At 42.7% G+C, this 16,336-nt stretch overlaps 1 non-coding gene across 1 annotated transcript; it reads left to right on the top strand.

Annotated features, from left to right (window-relative positions):
• The first annotated feature begins 10,885 nt into the window (after positions 1-10,885).
• On the top strand, positions 10,886-10,992 carry Gm22251. The gene has a single exon (XR_003952707.1). It is a non-coding gene; the product is annotated as a U6 spliceosomal RNA (small nuclear RNA).
• The last annotated feature ends 5,344 nt before the right edge of the window (positions 10,993-16,336 follow it).

Below are 16,336 nucleotides of genomic sequence, written 5' to 3'. Positions count from 1 at the left end.
TTTTTTCATCATGCTAATAAACACTTGAGGCTAGCTACTTAAGAAATCAGTTCATTTAACTCCTTGGGAGAATCAAGAGCATGATGAGTCATCTTGTGTCTGGTGAGAGCCCTCTTGCTACATAGTGTCGCAGCAGGGACATGTACAGGATTCAGGATCACATTGCCAGCAGGAAGCCAGGTGGAGTTGGGCAAGGCTAGGCTATGGCTTTGAGAAATCATCCCACAGAGAAGACATTGCAGGAACCAGCATTCCCCTCCTGTGCTGATGGCCACAGACCCCTCTCCAGCCTCATCTCTTACCACACACAATCCAATCCCTCTACCCCTGGAAGCAAGCCCTCAGCCTTGACCTGTGGGGGCTGAGCCGCATCTAAACAGAGCAGCTGGGGTCTTGTGAAACTGATTGATGAATGGCAATGGATGACTGCAGGATACAAAACCAGGGTGAGCTGGAGTCAAAAGACCCTGACTACAGTTGCATTAACCCAAGAATCCCTCGTATCTTACACAATGGCTCATTCTGCTTCTGCCAATCAAATTTTGACTGTCTCTGACTTGTAGAAGCCTTCTTTGACAGGTCAGGTGTCTATGTTAGCATTCAGCAGCTTTGCCAATCACACATTTGAACGAGAAAGTCCCAGAAATGGTTATTTTTATAACATGGGTAATTCTATTTTGATTTTTACAGCCCTATTTTGGTTGCTGTTATCTGTTTTTAGCTGTTCATGGATTGGATTAACATGGAGAAACATTTCATGTTTTACCAAATTGCAAAGTGGGAAAGTTACATTCTTATATCTTTCTTTCTTTAGTATGTCAAGAATCTTTAAAAAAAAACAAAAAAACAAAACCATAGACTCTGTGTGGTAGACTAGCATCCTCACCCAGACCAAAGGAGTGTGTCAGAAGCACAGGCTTTTAGACCCTGAATCCACATTTTCCTGTTTAAGATCCCCAGCTGACTTGCTTGCACACTGAAAGGTTCACAAAGCCCTGCTCTCCCATGTCCTTGATTCTTTTAGGTCAGAAGTATGTGATAAAGATTTGCCACTAGCCACATCAATACTGAAGTGGTCCTCAGAATCCAAATGAGGACATGCAAACCAGGCAATTTTCTCATGACCTCTTAAGAGATGCAGCACGTTGGGAGAGAAAAGAGGGAACATGCAGATCTGCATTGACACTGTGACCCTGCAGCTCCAGAGAATCCCAGCTTTTAACTAGACACTCCTCTGGCTGCTTCTTTATCTGAGAAAGAGGAGAGCTGAACACAGAGCTCAGTGGGGAAGAGAAAATGCTTGCAGAAGGACCTGAATTTGACCCACAGTATCCACAATATAGGGTTTTTTTGTTTTGTTTTGATTTTGTTGTTGTTGGTTTTTTTGGTTTTTTTTTGTTTTTTTTTTTTTGTTTTGTTTTTTTTTTTTTTTTTTTTTTTTTTTAGCTGTGCATGTTGAAGTAAGTGTGGAATCCCAGTGTGGAGAGATGGAGAGATGGAAACGGCTGGGTACGTGAGGCTCACTGATCACACAGCCTAAAATTAGTTAACCAGTTCAAAGCTAGTACGAGGCCTTGTCTCAAAAGGAAGAAAAAACACACCTGAAGTTGTCTTCTAATGTACACACACACACACACACACACACACACGCACAGTTACGCACAAGCACTCACATTAATGGACACACACCCACTAGAAAGGAGAAGGTAACAGCATTAATATCAATCTTCAAGTTCAGAAATAAGTGTGATCTTATGTGTAATCACATCATAATCTCAAAAAATTGTGTACATATATAATCAAACTGTGGCAGGAATAAGTGCCTGGCTTGCTGAACCATTCATCAGTTGGAAGAAAATGAAAACCCCATTCTGGTGGTAGGTGGGGAAGAATAAAGCCAACCCCAGGATGCTCTGATGCAGTTGTAAGTATCTTCTCTGGTGGGAGGCAATGTATCAGCTCATGTAATTGCCAGCCCTTGAAGCCTGTTAGAGATGTGACAAATATAGACTAGGATGACAGCTGCTGAGAAATCAGGGATCTGCTGAATCAAAGTTCTGACCATCCAAATGGCCTTTGATTGTTCACGTAAATGTATGGGAGCCAGAGGGCATTCTAGGCAACAGGTAAGGAGATGTTGGTCTCCCACAGCTGATGGATAAACAGAGCAAAAGATGGCACCATCAACTGGGGAAATATCAGAATGTCAACGGAAATTAAGACCTTATCCTAGACATTTCTGATACAGAGATCAAGGTTTGAATACCGAAAGTACAAGACTTTGAGATTTGGCAATTTTTACTCTCAGATTCTCCTTAGACTTCTAGGTCCACAGAAGAGGGCCACTCCCTTATATTATAAATTGTGATTCCTCTAACTTGCTTGAAGATCATTCAGAGACCTCAGATGAAGCAGATATCAGCAAGAATGTGTCAAAGGTCCCCATGGCTACCCTCAAGTTTGATGATTTAACTAGGCAGGCTCTGAGGACCCAGCATATGGTCCTACTCATGGCTCTGATTTATTTCAGCTCAATAATATAGAGCAAGATCAGCAAAGGCAGCATAGCACTGAGGGATCCCCAAGGATCTAGACAGAGCATCTCATGTCCTTGGTGAGCACTGGGTTCCAAAGGAAGACAGAGGAATGTGGCATGGAGTTTAAGGCCTTGGTTCATGTTATATAACACCACTTTTAACCCTCCTGTTCTGAGCCAATTATACAGCCATCCCAGAATCAACACTGAAGGAGTGGACTCTATATACTAATGGAAGTAAACAAGAATGGGAGGCATTTGATGCAATAGTTTGCAAATTACCGCTCTGCTTCTTCCTATCATCAGTATGTGTCCTCTGAGTTCCATATCATGTTTTTATCACTATGGTTTGCCATCTTGGAGCGAGACTTTGTCACTAGCACCTTTTGGGGATGGAATATTATCTTTATTAACAAAAGATGCTGGAGTAACACTGCATATCCACACACAGCCCCAGCTCAAGGCTTCTCCGATCATTTCCATTGAGTTATTCATTTCTGTCTGTCTATCTGTCTATCTATCTATCTATCTATCTATCTATCTATCTATGGCACAGATAACAGCATATCTGTATGCAGGAGGTCTAGTCTTACAATCTTTCTCATCTCTCCTGGACCAGGTCTAACATCTCTGCATCCCCTAGCAACTGTCTACACCACCCAGTGAGCTATCTCCTGAAGAGAAGCTCCATCTGTGCCTTCTAGTCAGTTTCTCTATTGCCAGCAGTCTGCGTGTTCCCATAGCAACTGCATCTTCTCCAAGGTGATCTGGACCTCAGCCTCAGAGGAAGACATTAGACTTCTCAGGTTCTGAGGTCTCAAGATTCTCTATATTCAGTCTCATTTGGGACTATCAGTAAACAGTATCTTCCCTTATTTCTGCATTCATTAGACCTCTTTGTTTATACTTAAGTGCATTTTACTACTTCATACTTCTCTGGAATAAAAAAGTAAAACCTCTGGTTCTCCATTTGGTTTCTGATGCCATGCTCTAAAGGACAGGGTTTGCGCTGTGGCCCCTTGTAGGGAAAAAAAAAACCCAAAACACAGCAAACCTTGATGTGCTGCAGTATACCAAGAGTACACAGAGTGTGTGGCAAGAGAGCGTCAGGCCTAGCTCATGAGTGTGTTCATGAGAATGGAAAGTGAGAGGTGTGGCCTTGGGGCGTAGAAGTGCACAAAAGGGCATTCATTGTCTGTGAGGAGGAAACCTCAAAGATAGCTGTAAGATACTGAAGGAGGCAGCTCTTAGAATCTCGGGAAAATGTGATGGCCTGCATGACTAGGCCAACCAATGTAGTGAATGATGTAGTAAAGGAAGTCAAGGCTCAGAGAACTTGGCTACATGGACATGCTAGGTAAGTGTGGAAATCCAATGCCAGTCAGGAGTATACTATGAGAGGTCCAAGGATGTTTTCTTACATGAAGGGAGGAACTCGGACACTATTGAAGAACTTGGTGCTGGTCATCCTCTGTGGGCCAACGCTAGGGACAGAAAACCCTGATACAAAACTAAATGTTCCTGAAATAATAAAATCTTAAAAGCAAAGGTGGGGACAGCACTGTGTCATCAAAGGCAAGATGGGCACAATATTCACTTCTAAAGGGAAGTCAGATGGCAGCCAAGAACCTTGGAGGGCCTTAGACATGGCCTCCCAGTGACAGTGTCTGACCATTAATTATCATGGAGCTGGAACTGCTACACAACTACCAAGAAAGGACTCTGCAAATTGCATCCTAATGGAGCATGATGACCGACAGACAGACGGATGGGTAGCTAGCCTGATGAAACATCATGACTAACAGACTGAAAGGTAGCTATCCTAATGTAACAGCATCATGGCTGACAGACAGACAGGAACTATCCTAATGTAACATCATGGCAGACAGACAAACGGCTGTCCTAATGTAACATCATGACAGACAGTAACCAGTTTTTAGTTCCATAACAATTGAGAAGCCAGGTCGCCAAGGTGATATACTGCAATACCACAGCCAGTGCATCCAAGAGTATTTTCTTAGGCTTTCTCCAAAGTGACCACAGCAGACAAGTGCCAGTGAAAAATAGAAATAGTAAAACTTCCAAGGATTAGTGTGCCCATTAGTGATTAATGGTTTTAATTCCTAAGGACCCAGACTGCTGTGGTATCTCTTCATTATGATAGGGAAACCTGGGAACAGGTCACAATGTTTATCAAGATTGTGAAAACTCTACTGGCCCATGAACACATCCAGTGATGATGTCTTTATATTCAAAATTTAAGAATTGTTAACCCCAAGTTGGAGTTGACCTTGATACCCAGATGCCTAAAGCACTGTCGTGTCCCTCCTTGTAACAGTGAATGCTGAGACTAATGATGACCCTGGTGAAGTTTTCTAAGGATCCCACCAATGATCATGTCCCTATACAAAGGTATCAACTTACCCAAATGTTGATTAACAGCCATGGCTGACTGCAGGGTTCCTCTTGATGACTATTACTCCAACAGCTCTCCAGGGCTCCAAGGAGGACTGCAGTTTAGCATCTGTCCATTTCCTTGGTAATTCTCTTCCTTCCCATAAGTTGAGAAGCCATGCCTCAATACCCACAAAAATACAGTGAGGAACCTCATAGTCCAGTGTGGGCCACTTCTACACACCAGTGTCTCACAGACTAGTGTGGGCCACTTCTACACACTGCCTCACAGACTGGTGTGGACCTACACACTGATATCATAATTCTGGCTATGGAGAATTTTCCATTGTGGCCACTGTGCCATGGTCTTTGTTAGAAAGAATAATTTATCCATGTCCACTCCAAAGTGCAGGAACCCCAGAGTAAATCAACAAGGAGATGCAAGCAGAACCCCAGCATTCATCTCTCAGCTCCCGGACAGTGCATGCCCTGTGAGCAGCCCCCTCATGTCCCTCCTATCATATCTCCCCTGCCTTTAAACTGTGCATCAAAATAAACCCAGTGAAGTTGCTTTCTCAGTTATTTAATCCCAACAATGAGACAAGTACATGATACCCCTTCTAAAATGAAAAACAAATTATTGCATCTTATATTTCAAGCCTTCTAAAAAAAATTGTGTCAATGTGGTTAGCACTGCTACACAGGCTGGACAATACAGTAGACAATCTGTGACTGGAAAAATAAGCACAAAACACGATACCAAGTGCCCACTTGGACCTGTGTCATGTAAGGTTACTCTCCCACAGGCTCAGAGACACCCCAAAGCTAATGACTGGGCAACAGCATCAGGCCACAGCCCTTTCACCAACTCAGAAAATTTCCAAAGAACATTCCACTGTAAGAATTCCCCCCACAGGAACAAAATACTCACAAGAGGAAATATAGAGACAACGTGTGGAGCAGAGACTGAAGGAGAGGCCATCCAGAGACTGCCCCACCTGGGGATCCATCCCATATACAGCCACCAAACCTGGATGTTCTTGTGGATGCTGGGAAGTGCTTGCTGAAGAAAGCCTGATATGGCTGTCTCCTGAGAGGCTCTGCCAGAGCCTGACAAATACAGAGGCAAATGCTCACAGCCAACCATTGGACTGTACACTGGGTCCCCTATGGAGGAGTTGGAGAAGGGACTGAAGGAGCAGAGGGGGTTTGCAGCCCCATAGGAAGAGCAACAGTGTCAACAACCCAGACCCACCGGAGCTCCCAGGGACTGGACCACCAACCAAAAAGTACACTTGGAGGGACCCATGGCTCTGGACACATTTGTGGCAGAGGATGGCCTTGTTGGACATCAGTGGAGGAACAGCCCTTGGGCCTGAGGGTGTTTGATGCCCCAGTATAGGGGAATGCCAGGGTGAGAAGATGGGAGTGAGTGGGTAGGTGGGGGAGTACCCTCATAGAGGCAGGGGGGATGGTTGTTTCCGAAGGGGAGACCTGGAAAGGGGGAAACATTTTAAATGTAAATAAAGAAAATATCCAACAAAAAAAAAAAGAATTCCCCCACAGATGCCATGGAAAAACCAGCTGAAACCTCGAGTGGCTGTGCACATCTGCTGGACCTGAGTCTTGGAGCACTTTCCAGTAATGAAATGCTCCATCTCTGAGTTGGTTTCCAAGGGACCAAATCTGTCTACATCCAGTCTATCTGCCTTCTTATCTTTGTTGCTTATCTCTGTTGCTGTTTCTCTTAATGCTTCCTGGTAAGAAATCCTCCAAAGGGGAAGAATGGCAAAGGTCGAATCAGACAACATTTCACAGGTGAAGGGAGGTCTCCCTCCATCACCTTAGGATGAGCCACCATCTGCTTACACTTGATGGTGTATAGATGTATTAACAAAGTCCAGTATGGCAAGTATGTGGGATCTTCCCATTTGGTACTAGAAATAAATCAGGAAATTAACAGATCAATTAAGCAATTAAATCAATCAACTAATTAAACATAGTCAGCCCTCTGAATCTCTGTGATCATGTCCTTGAGATCAACCAACTCCAGATTTAAAATCTCTTACAATTAGATTAATACTTAGCATGTACTGGTTTCTCTCTTGTCATGCACCCCTAAATGATGCAGTCATGCTGTGTTAGGAATGAGGGGTGTCCAGAAATGATTGAAAGCATGATCATGTGCCACATCTTTCAACAAATGATGAACAGCATACACAATAGGAGTCCCAAAAGATGTCCCACTGTGATGTGTTTGCCTTTATCTGTGTTAAGTAATCACACATTTATATACATATACATAATGGCCTGCTTTTCAGAACATATCTCCATCTTTAAGCAAGGCATGACCTCGCATGAGAAGACGTTTGGAGATGATATGCAAACACTATGCTGTTTTTGATACATGAGCATCTACATAGTCTGCTTTCCTGGGGATGTCCTGAAACACTTCCTTCCCCTCCGATGCCAGATATGATGCTTGCCAGCTAAGCAAGCAAGTCTAGTCGGATGATGTTGACTTCCCAGTAGAACATAAGGTCTGGCAGGCCATGTATCTGACTTGTACTTGAAGAACTGTTTTAGAACCTACTTAAGTCAGACAGGGCACTAGGCCAGTCAGTAAATGCTTACAAGAGACCTGATTTCAATCTCCAGGACACACACACACACACACAATCTCAACATGATTGCAAATACTTATAATCCAGCATCGCAGAAATGAGCATGACCTTGGGACTCTCTGGTAGCTTACTTAATGAGTTTCAGGCCAGTGAGAGGCCCAGTTTCAAAAATATAAGATAGATAGCACCTGGTGAATCTCATCTGATGTTGTCCTCTGACCTCCACACACAAATGCAAACACATGCATGTGCATGTGAACATCATACCAACTTGTATAAGTCTACAATCTGGGAATACATTATCAGAGGAAACTATAATGGTAAATCCTGTAACTGCTATTGTACTGGGTCCTCTAGGGAGAAGTGGGCTCTGTCTCACTGGAGCAGAATTACAAAACTACAGGTCAGAAGCAAGGCAGAGCAACTTTATTCTGTGCATAAAGATGGCACAAGTAGAACACCCACAGACGGGGGACAGTGTCCTCCACCCACAGAGACTGGGGACAGTGTCCTCCACCCACAGAGACTGGGGACAGTATGCTCCAACCACAGAGACTGGGGACAACATGCCCCACCCACAGAGACCCCAGGCAGTGTGCACCTCTTTAACCAAAGGGTACTGAACAGGTCATGCAACTCCAGACACTCCACCTTCTGAGACTGAGAAATCCAGAATTCTCAGGAGCAAGAAGACTCACAGGATAGTATGGGCTCCAAGAAGCCCAGAGAAAGAAAAATCACCCACGTTCATTGTCAAGAGTCACCTAAAGTCTAAAAACACTGGAGGCTCTGATACTACATTTGAGTAAATATATAAAAGCCAGCAACATTCCCAAATGCTCTTTAAAATAACATAGAAAGCAGATCTTATTCATACTACACAAGTGTGCACAGAGCAGGGGAAACAGAATTTGAAAAATAACTTAGCAAAATACATTTCTACTTCAGGGTCTCTAAGGGATGAGAGACATTATCCCATTTCATCCTGGCTCCTCCACACTCACTGTCAACTCTAGGATACACTGTCTAGCTTATAGATGCAGGATCTGGCAAATGGGAGGCATTACTGAGAGATTTATGTGTAAAGAGGAAATGGGGTATTTTGACCCTCCTCATGTGGCATGCTCATAGTGCCTATGTTTTCTTCTTCGTGGCTCCAGTCACCACTGGAGAAACCCTATAAATACCTAGCTGAAGCCATGGGACATTAGCTGCAATATCGCCTCCTGCTGGCCCTCACCATCAAACATGGAGAGTTCTCTACTGTCAATCATCTCTGGGTTTCCTCAGTGTCCCCTATTGGGAATGCTTGTCAGATCTTCAGCTGATCATGTGACCTCTGTTTAAAAGATGCAAAGCGACCACGGGTGTAGCTCAGTTGGTAGAGAACTTACCTTACCTATCAAGAATGAAGCCCAACATTCCAACCCAAGAATTGCATAAAAACCAGGTGTGGTATGATCAGGCACAGGTAGATCAGAAAGCCACAATTACCCTTGACTCTATAGTGAGTTCAAGAGTTACAAGAGACCTCATCTGAAAAATAAAACAAATGATGGGTAGAGAGATGGATCAGCAGTTGAGAGCCCTGGTTGTTCTTCCAGGGGACCCGATTCAATTTCTGTCACCTACATAGAGGCCCACAACTGTAACTCAATGCCTTCTTCTGGCCTCCTCAGGCACTGCACACACATGGTGCAAACATACCTGCAGATAAAACACTGTGTACATTAAATGGAAGTAAAAGGGTAAAACTTCAGAGCATAAGCTTGCAGAAGCAACCCAGAATGACTAGGAAAGGGATTATAGACAGGAAAGCAACCAGATATATGGTTACTGTGGTGACTGGATATTTAGAAATTGATATATGAATAACCCCTAGGCCTGAAGAAGATGAAGTAGCAAAATCATTAAAAATACAATCCAAAAAAAAAATACTTTTGAAATAAAGGAAGATTTGCAGATAGAGCTCAGCAAGCTCACTTTATAATAGTAAAAAACTAATAAATATTATCATCACCAACATCATCTTCATCACTGTCATCATCACCATCATCACTATCACCACCACTACCACAGCTAACATCATCTCCACTAGCACCAGCAGCAGCACCAGCAGCAGCAGCAGCAGTATCATCATACTACTTCAATCAAGACTCTGCAAGGTTTTACACTTGAAATATACAGGAATTATGAACCAAGAACTCAGGCAGAAGTAGTATTTTTTTCAGCATATAAAAGTTAGATAACTGAGATTTCTCAGAAGCATAAATCAGTAAAAGGTGGCCCTCCATCTTCCCCCTGAACCTGCCGGAGGCCCCCAAGGGCCCTAGAGTACTCTCCACACTACAGGAATCTGGATCACCTCAGGATCACGGGGGAGTGCAACACAGCATCTGCTCCAAAGAATCACAGAGCGTCTTGTGCCAGCAGGAACAGGGACAAAGGAACCCCGCCCGACCAGAGGCTGGGATACCTTCCAGTCAGGCCAGCACTGCCATCTTTCACCTGAACCCAGCTGAGGGCACCAAGAGCCCCAACGGAATCTCCACGCCACAGGAACTCTGGTCACAGGTGAGTGGAACACAACATCAGCTCCAAAGAATCAAGGAGCGTCTTGTGCCAGCAGGAATAGGGACAAAGGAGCCCCGCCCAACCAGAGGCTGGGATCCATTCTGGTGGGGGCCAGCCCTGCCATCTTCTGCTTGAACCCAGGCAAGGGTGTCGAGGGCCCCAGAGGATTCTCCATACTTCAGGACCCAGGACCTCTTGAGCACTGGAGAGCACGTGGGCACCAGAAGCAACAGAGTTTCTTGGACAGGGTCCCGTCCAGCCTTCACCATTATCCAGGAGGCAGAGCTAAAATCCAGACCCCTGGGCACCTTCCTTGACAGAGAAGAGTTGGCCTACAGGGAGGGCTTTGACCCCAGGACTCAGGAGGTAGATCAGAGCTCCAGACTTCTGGACACCTGCCCTTCAAGAGGAGAGCTTGCCTGCAGAGAGTGCTCTGATCACTGGGACTCAGGTGAGACGTGGACTCCCAGGAGTGCTGACAGAGGCTAACAGAATCACAGGACAACCAAGCTCCAGCCAGAAACAGCTTGAACATCAACACCAGAGATTACCAGATGGTGAAAGGCAAACATAATAATCATACTAACAGAAACCAAGAACACTGGGCATCATCAGAAGCCAGTATGCCCACTACATAGGGTCCTGGATACCCCAACACACCCTAAAAGCAAGACTCAGATTTAAAGTCATATATCATGATGGTGGTAGAAGATTTTTAAGAAGGGCATTAATAACTCACTTAAAGAAATACAGGAGAGTGCTCGCTTCGGCAGCACATATACTAAAATTGGAACAATACAGAGAAGATTACCATGGCCCCTGCGGAAGGAGGACACGCAAATTCGTGAAGCTTTCCATATTTTTACAGCCACAAGAACAGAATGCCAACTTTAACAACAAAAATAACAGGAAGCAACAATTACTTTTCCTTAATATCTCTTAACATCAATGGTCTCAACTCCCCAATAAAAAGACATAGACTAACAAACTGGCTACACAAACAAGACCCAACATTTTGCTGCTTACAAGAAACACATCTCAGAGAAAAAGATAGACACTACCTCAGAATGAAAGGCTGGAAAACAATTTTCCAAGCAAATGGTATGAAGAAACAAGCTGGAGTAGCCATCCTAATATCTGATAAGATTGACTTCCAACCCAAAGTCATCAAAAAAGACAAGGAGGGGCACTTCGTTCTCATCAAAGGTAAAATCCTCCAAGAGGAACTCTCAATTCTGAATATCTATGCTCCAAATACAAGGGCAGCCACATTCATTAAAGAAACTTTAGTAAAGCTCAAAGCACACATTACACCTCACACAATAATAGTGAGAGACTTCAACACACCACTTTCACCAATGGACAGATCATGGAAACAGAAACTAAACAGGGACACACTGAAACTAACAGAAGTGATGAAACAAATGGATCTGACAGATATCTACAGAACATTTTATCCTAAAACAAAAGGATATACCTTCTTCTCAGCACCTCATGGTACCTTCTCCAAAATTGACCACATAGTAGGTCACAAAACAGGCCTCAACAGATTCAAAAATATTGAAATTGTCCCATGCATCCTATCAGATCACCATGCACTAAGGCTGATCTTCAATAAGAAAAAAAAAATAGAAAGCCAACACTCATGTGGAAACTGAACAACACTCTTCTCAATGATACCTTGGTCAAGGAAGGAATAAAGAAAGAAATTAAAGACTTTTTGGAGTTTAATGAAAATGAAGCCACAACGTACCCAAACCTTTGGGACACAATGAAAGCATTTCTAAGAGGGAAACTCATAGCTCTGAGTGCCTCCAAGAAGAAACGGGAGAGAGCACATACTAGCAGCTTGACAACACATCTAAAAGCTCTAGAAAAAAAGGAAGCAAATTCACCCAAGAGGAGTAGACGGCAGGAAATAATCAAACTCAGGGGTGAAATCAACCAAGTGGAAACAAGAAGAACTATTCAAAGAATTAACCAAACGAGGAGTTGGTTCTTTGAGAAAATCAACAAGATAGATAAACCCTTAGCCAGACTCACTAGAGGGCACAGGGACAAAATCCTAATTAACAAAATCAGAACTGAAAAGGGAGACATAACAACAGATCCTGAAGAAATCCAAAACACCATCAGATCCTTCTACAAAAGGCTATACTCAACAAAACTGGAAAACCTGGACGAAATGGACAAAATTCTGGACAGATACCAGGTACCAAAGTTGAATCAGGATCAAGTTGACCTTCTAAACAGTCCCATATCCCCTAAAGAAATAGAAGCAGTTATAAATAGTCTCCCAGCCAAAAAAAGCCCAGGACCAGACAGGTTTAGTGCAGAGTTCTATCAGACCTTCAAAGAAGATCTAATTCCAGTTCTGCACAAACTTTTTCACAAGATAGAAGTAGAAGGTACTCTACCCAACTCATTTTATGAAGCCACTATTACTCTGATACCTAAACCACAGAAAGATCCAACAAAGATAGAGAACTTCAGACCAATTTCTCTTATGAATATGGATGCAAAAATCCTCAATAAAAGTCTCGCTAACCGAATCCAAGAACACATTAAAGCAATCATCCATCCTGACCAAGTAGGTTTTTTTCCAGGGATGCAGGGATGGTTTAATATACGAAAATCCATCAATGTAATCCATTATATAAACAAACTCAAAGACAAAAACCACATGATCATCTCGTTAGATGCAGAAAAAGCATTTGACAAGATCCAACACCCATTCATGATAAAAGTTCTGGAAAGATCAGGAATTCAAGGCCCATACCTAAACATGATAAAAGCAATCTACAGCAAACCAGTAGCCAACATCAAAGTAAATGGAGAGAAGCTGGAAGCAATCCCACTAAAATCAGGGACTAGACAAGGCTGCCCACTTTCTCCCTACCTTTTCAACATAGTACTTGAAGTATTAGCCAGAGCAATTCGACAACAAAAGGAGATCAAGGGGATACAAATTGGAAAAGAGGAAGTCAAAATATCACTTTTTGCAGATGATATGATAGTATATATAAGTGACCCCATAAATTCCACCAGAGAACTCCTAAACCTGATAAACAGCTTCGGTGAAGTAGCTGGATATAAAATAAACTCAAACAAGTCAATGGCCTTTCTCTATACAAAGAACAAACAGGCTGAGAAAGAAATTAGGGAAACAACACCCTTCTCAATAGTCACAAATAATATAAAATATCTCGGCGTGACTCTAACTAAGGAAGTGAAAGATCTGTATGATAAAAACTTCAAGTCCCTGAAGAAAGAAATTAAAGAAGATCTCAGAAGATGGAAGGATCTCCCATGCTCATGGATTGGCAGGATCAACATTGTAAAAATGGCTATCTTGCCAAAAGCAATCTACAGATTCAATGCAATCCCCATCAAAATTCCAACTCAATTCTTCAACGAATTAGAAGGAGCAATTTGCAAATTCATCTGGAATAACAAAAAACCTAGGATAGCAAAAAGTCTTCTCAAGGATAAAAGAACCTCTGGTGGAATCACCATGCCTGACCTAAAGCTTTACTAAAGAGCAATTGTGATAAAAACTGCATGGTACTGGTATAGAGACAGACAAGTAGACCAATGGAATAGAATTGAAGACCCAGAAATGAACCCACACACCTATGGTCACTTGATCTTCGACAAGGGAGCTAAAACCATCCAGTGGAAGAAAGACAGCATTTTCAACAATTGGTGCTGGCACAACTGGTTGTTATCATGTAGAAGAATGCAAATTGATCCATACTTATCTCCTTGTACTAAGGTCAAATCTAAGTGGATCAAGGAACTTCACTTAAAACCAGAGACACTGAAACTTATAGAGGAGATAGTGGGGAAAAGCCTTGAAGATATGGGCACAGGGGAAAAATTCCTGAACAGAACAGCAATGGCTTGTGCTGTAAGATCGAGAATTGACAAATGGGACCTAATGAAACTCCAAAGTTTCTGCAAGGCAAAAGACACCGTCAATAAGACAAAAAGGCCACCAACAGATTGGGAAAGGATCTTTACCTATCCTAAATCAGATAGGGGACTAATATCCAACATATATAAACAACTCAAGAAGGTGGACTTCAGAAAATCGAATAACCCCATTAAAAAATGGGGCTCAGAACTGAACAAAGAATTCTCACCTGAGGAATACCGAATGGCAGAGAAGCACCTGAAAAAATGTTCAACATCCTTAATCATCAGGGAAATGCAAATCAAAACAACCCTGAGATTCCACCTCACACCAGTCAGAATGTCTAAGATCAAAAATTCAGGTGACAGCAGATGCTGGCATGGATTTGGAGAAAGAGGAACACTCCTCCATTGTTGGTGGGATTGCAGGCTTCTACAACCACTCTGGAAATCAGTCTGGCGGTTCCTCAGAAAATTGGACATAATACTACCGGAGGATCCAGCAATACCTCCTCTGGGCATATATCCAGAAGATGCCCCAACTAGTAAGAAGGACACATGCTCCACTATGTTCATAGCAGCCTTATTTATAATAGCCAGAAGCTGGAAAGAACCCAGATGCCCCTCAACAGAGGAATGGATACAGAAAATGTGGTACATCTACACAATGGAGTACTACTCAGCTATTAAAAAGAATGTATTTATGAAATTCCTAGCCAAATGGATGGACCTGGAGGGCATCATCCTGAGTGAGGTAACACATTCACAAAGGAACTCACACAATATGCACTCACTGATAAGTGGATATTAGCCCAAAACCTAGGATACCCAAGATATAAGATACAATTTCCTAAACAAATAAAACTCAAGAAAAATGAAGACTGAAGTGTGGACACTATGCCCCTCCTTAGAAGTGGGAACAAAACACCCTTGGAAGGAGTTACAGAGACAAAGTTTGGAGCTGAGATGAAAGGATGGACCATGTAGAGACTGCCATATCCAGGGATCCACCCCATAATCAGCATCCAAACGCTGACACCATTGCATACACTAGCAAGATTTTATTGAAAGGACCCAGATGTAGCTGTCTCTTGTGAGACTATTCCCGGGGCCTAGCAAACACAGAAGTGGATGCTCACAGTCAGCTAATGGATGGATCACAGGGCTCCCAATGGAGGAGCTAGAGAAAGTAGCCAAGGAGCTAAAGGGATCTGCAACCCTATAGGTGGAACAACATTATGAACTAACCAGTACCCCGGAGCTCTTGACTCTAGCTGCATATGTATCAAAAGATGGCCTAGTCGGCCATCACTGGAAAGAGAGGCCCATTGGACACGCAAACTTTATATGCCCCAGTACAGGGGAACGCCAGGGCCAAAAAGGGGGAGTGGGTGGGTAGGGGAGTGGGGGTGGGTGTGTATGGGGGACTTTTGGTATAGCATTGGAAATGTAAATGAGCTAAATACCTAATAAAATATTAAAAAAAAGAAAGAAATACAGGAGAACAGTGCTATAGAGGAAGAAGACCTTAAAGAGGAAACACAAAAATCCCTCAAAGAATTACAGGAGAACACTGCTAAAATGGTAGAAGTCCTTAAAGACAAAACATAAAAATCCCTTAAAGAATTACAGGAAAACACAACTAAACAGGTGATGGAAATGAACAAAACCATCCAAGATCTAAAAATAGAAGTAAAAACAATGGAGAAAACCCAAAGGGAGACAACTGTGGAGATAGAAAACCTAGGAAAGAAATCAGGAACCATAGATGTGAGCATCAGCAATAAAATACAAGAGATGGAAGAGAGAGACTCAGGTGCAGAATATTCCATAGGGAACATGGACACAACAATCAAAGAAAATGAAAAACCAAAAAAGATCCTAACTCAAAATATCCAGAAAATCCAGGACATAATGAGAAGGCCAAAACTACAGATAATAGGAGTAAATGAGAATGAAGATTTTGAACTTAAAGGGCCAGCGAATATCTTCAACAAAATTATAGAAGAAAACTTCCCATACCTGAAGAAAGAGATGTCCATGAACATACAAGAAGCCTACAAAACTCCAAATAGACTGGACCAGAAAAGTAATTCCTCCCAACACATAATAATCAGAACAACAAATGCACTAAATAAAGACAGTATATTAAAAGCAGTAAGGGAAAAAGGTCAAGTAACATATAAAGGCAGACCTATTAGAATTACACCAGACTTCTCATCAGAGACTATGAAAGCCAGAAGATCCTGAGCAGATGTTATACAGACCCTAAGAGAACACAAATGCCAGCCCA

Source organism: Mus musculus, chromosome 18 (assembly GCF_000001635.26).
Source record: "Mus musculus strain C57BL/6J chromosome 18, GRCm38.p6 C57BL/6J".
Taxonomy (NCBI): Eukaryota; Metazoa; Chordata; class Mammalia; order Rodentia; family Muridae; genus Mus; species Mus musculus.
This window is presented reverse-complemented; position numbering and strand designations above follow the sequence as displayed.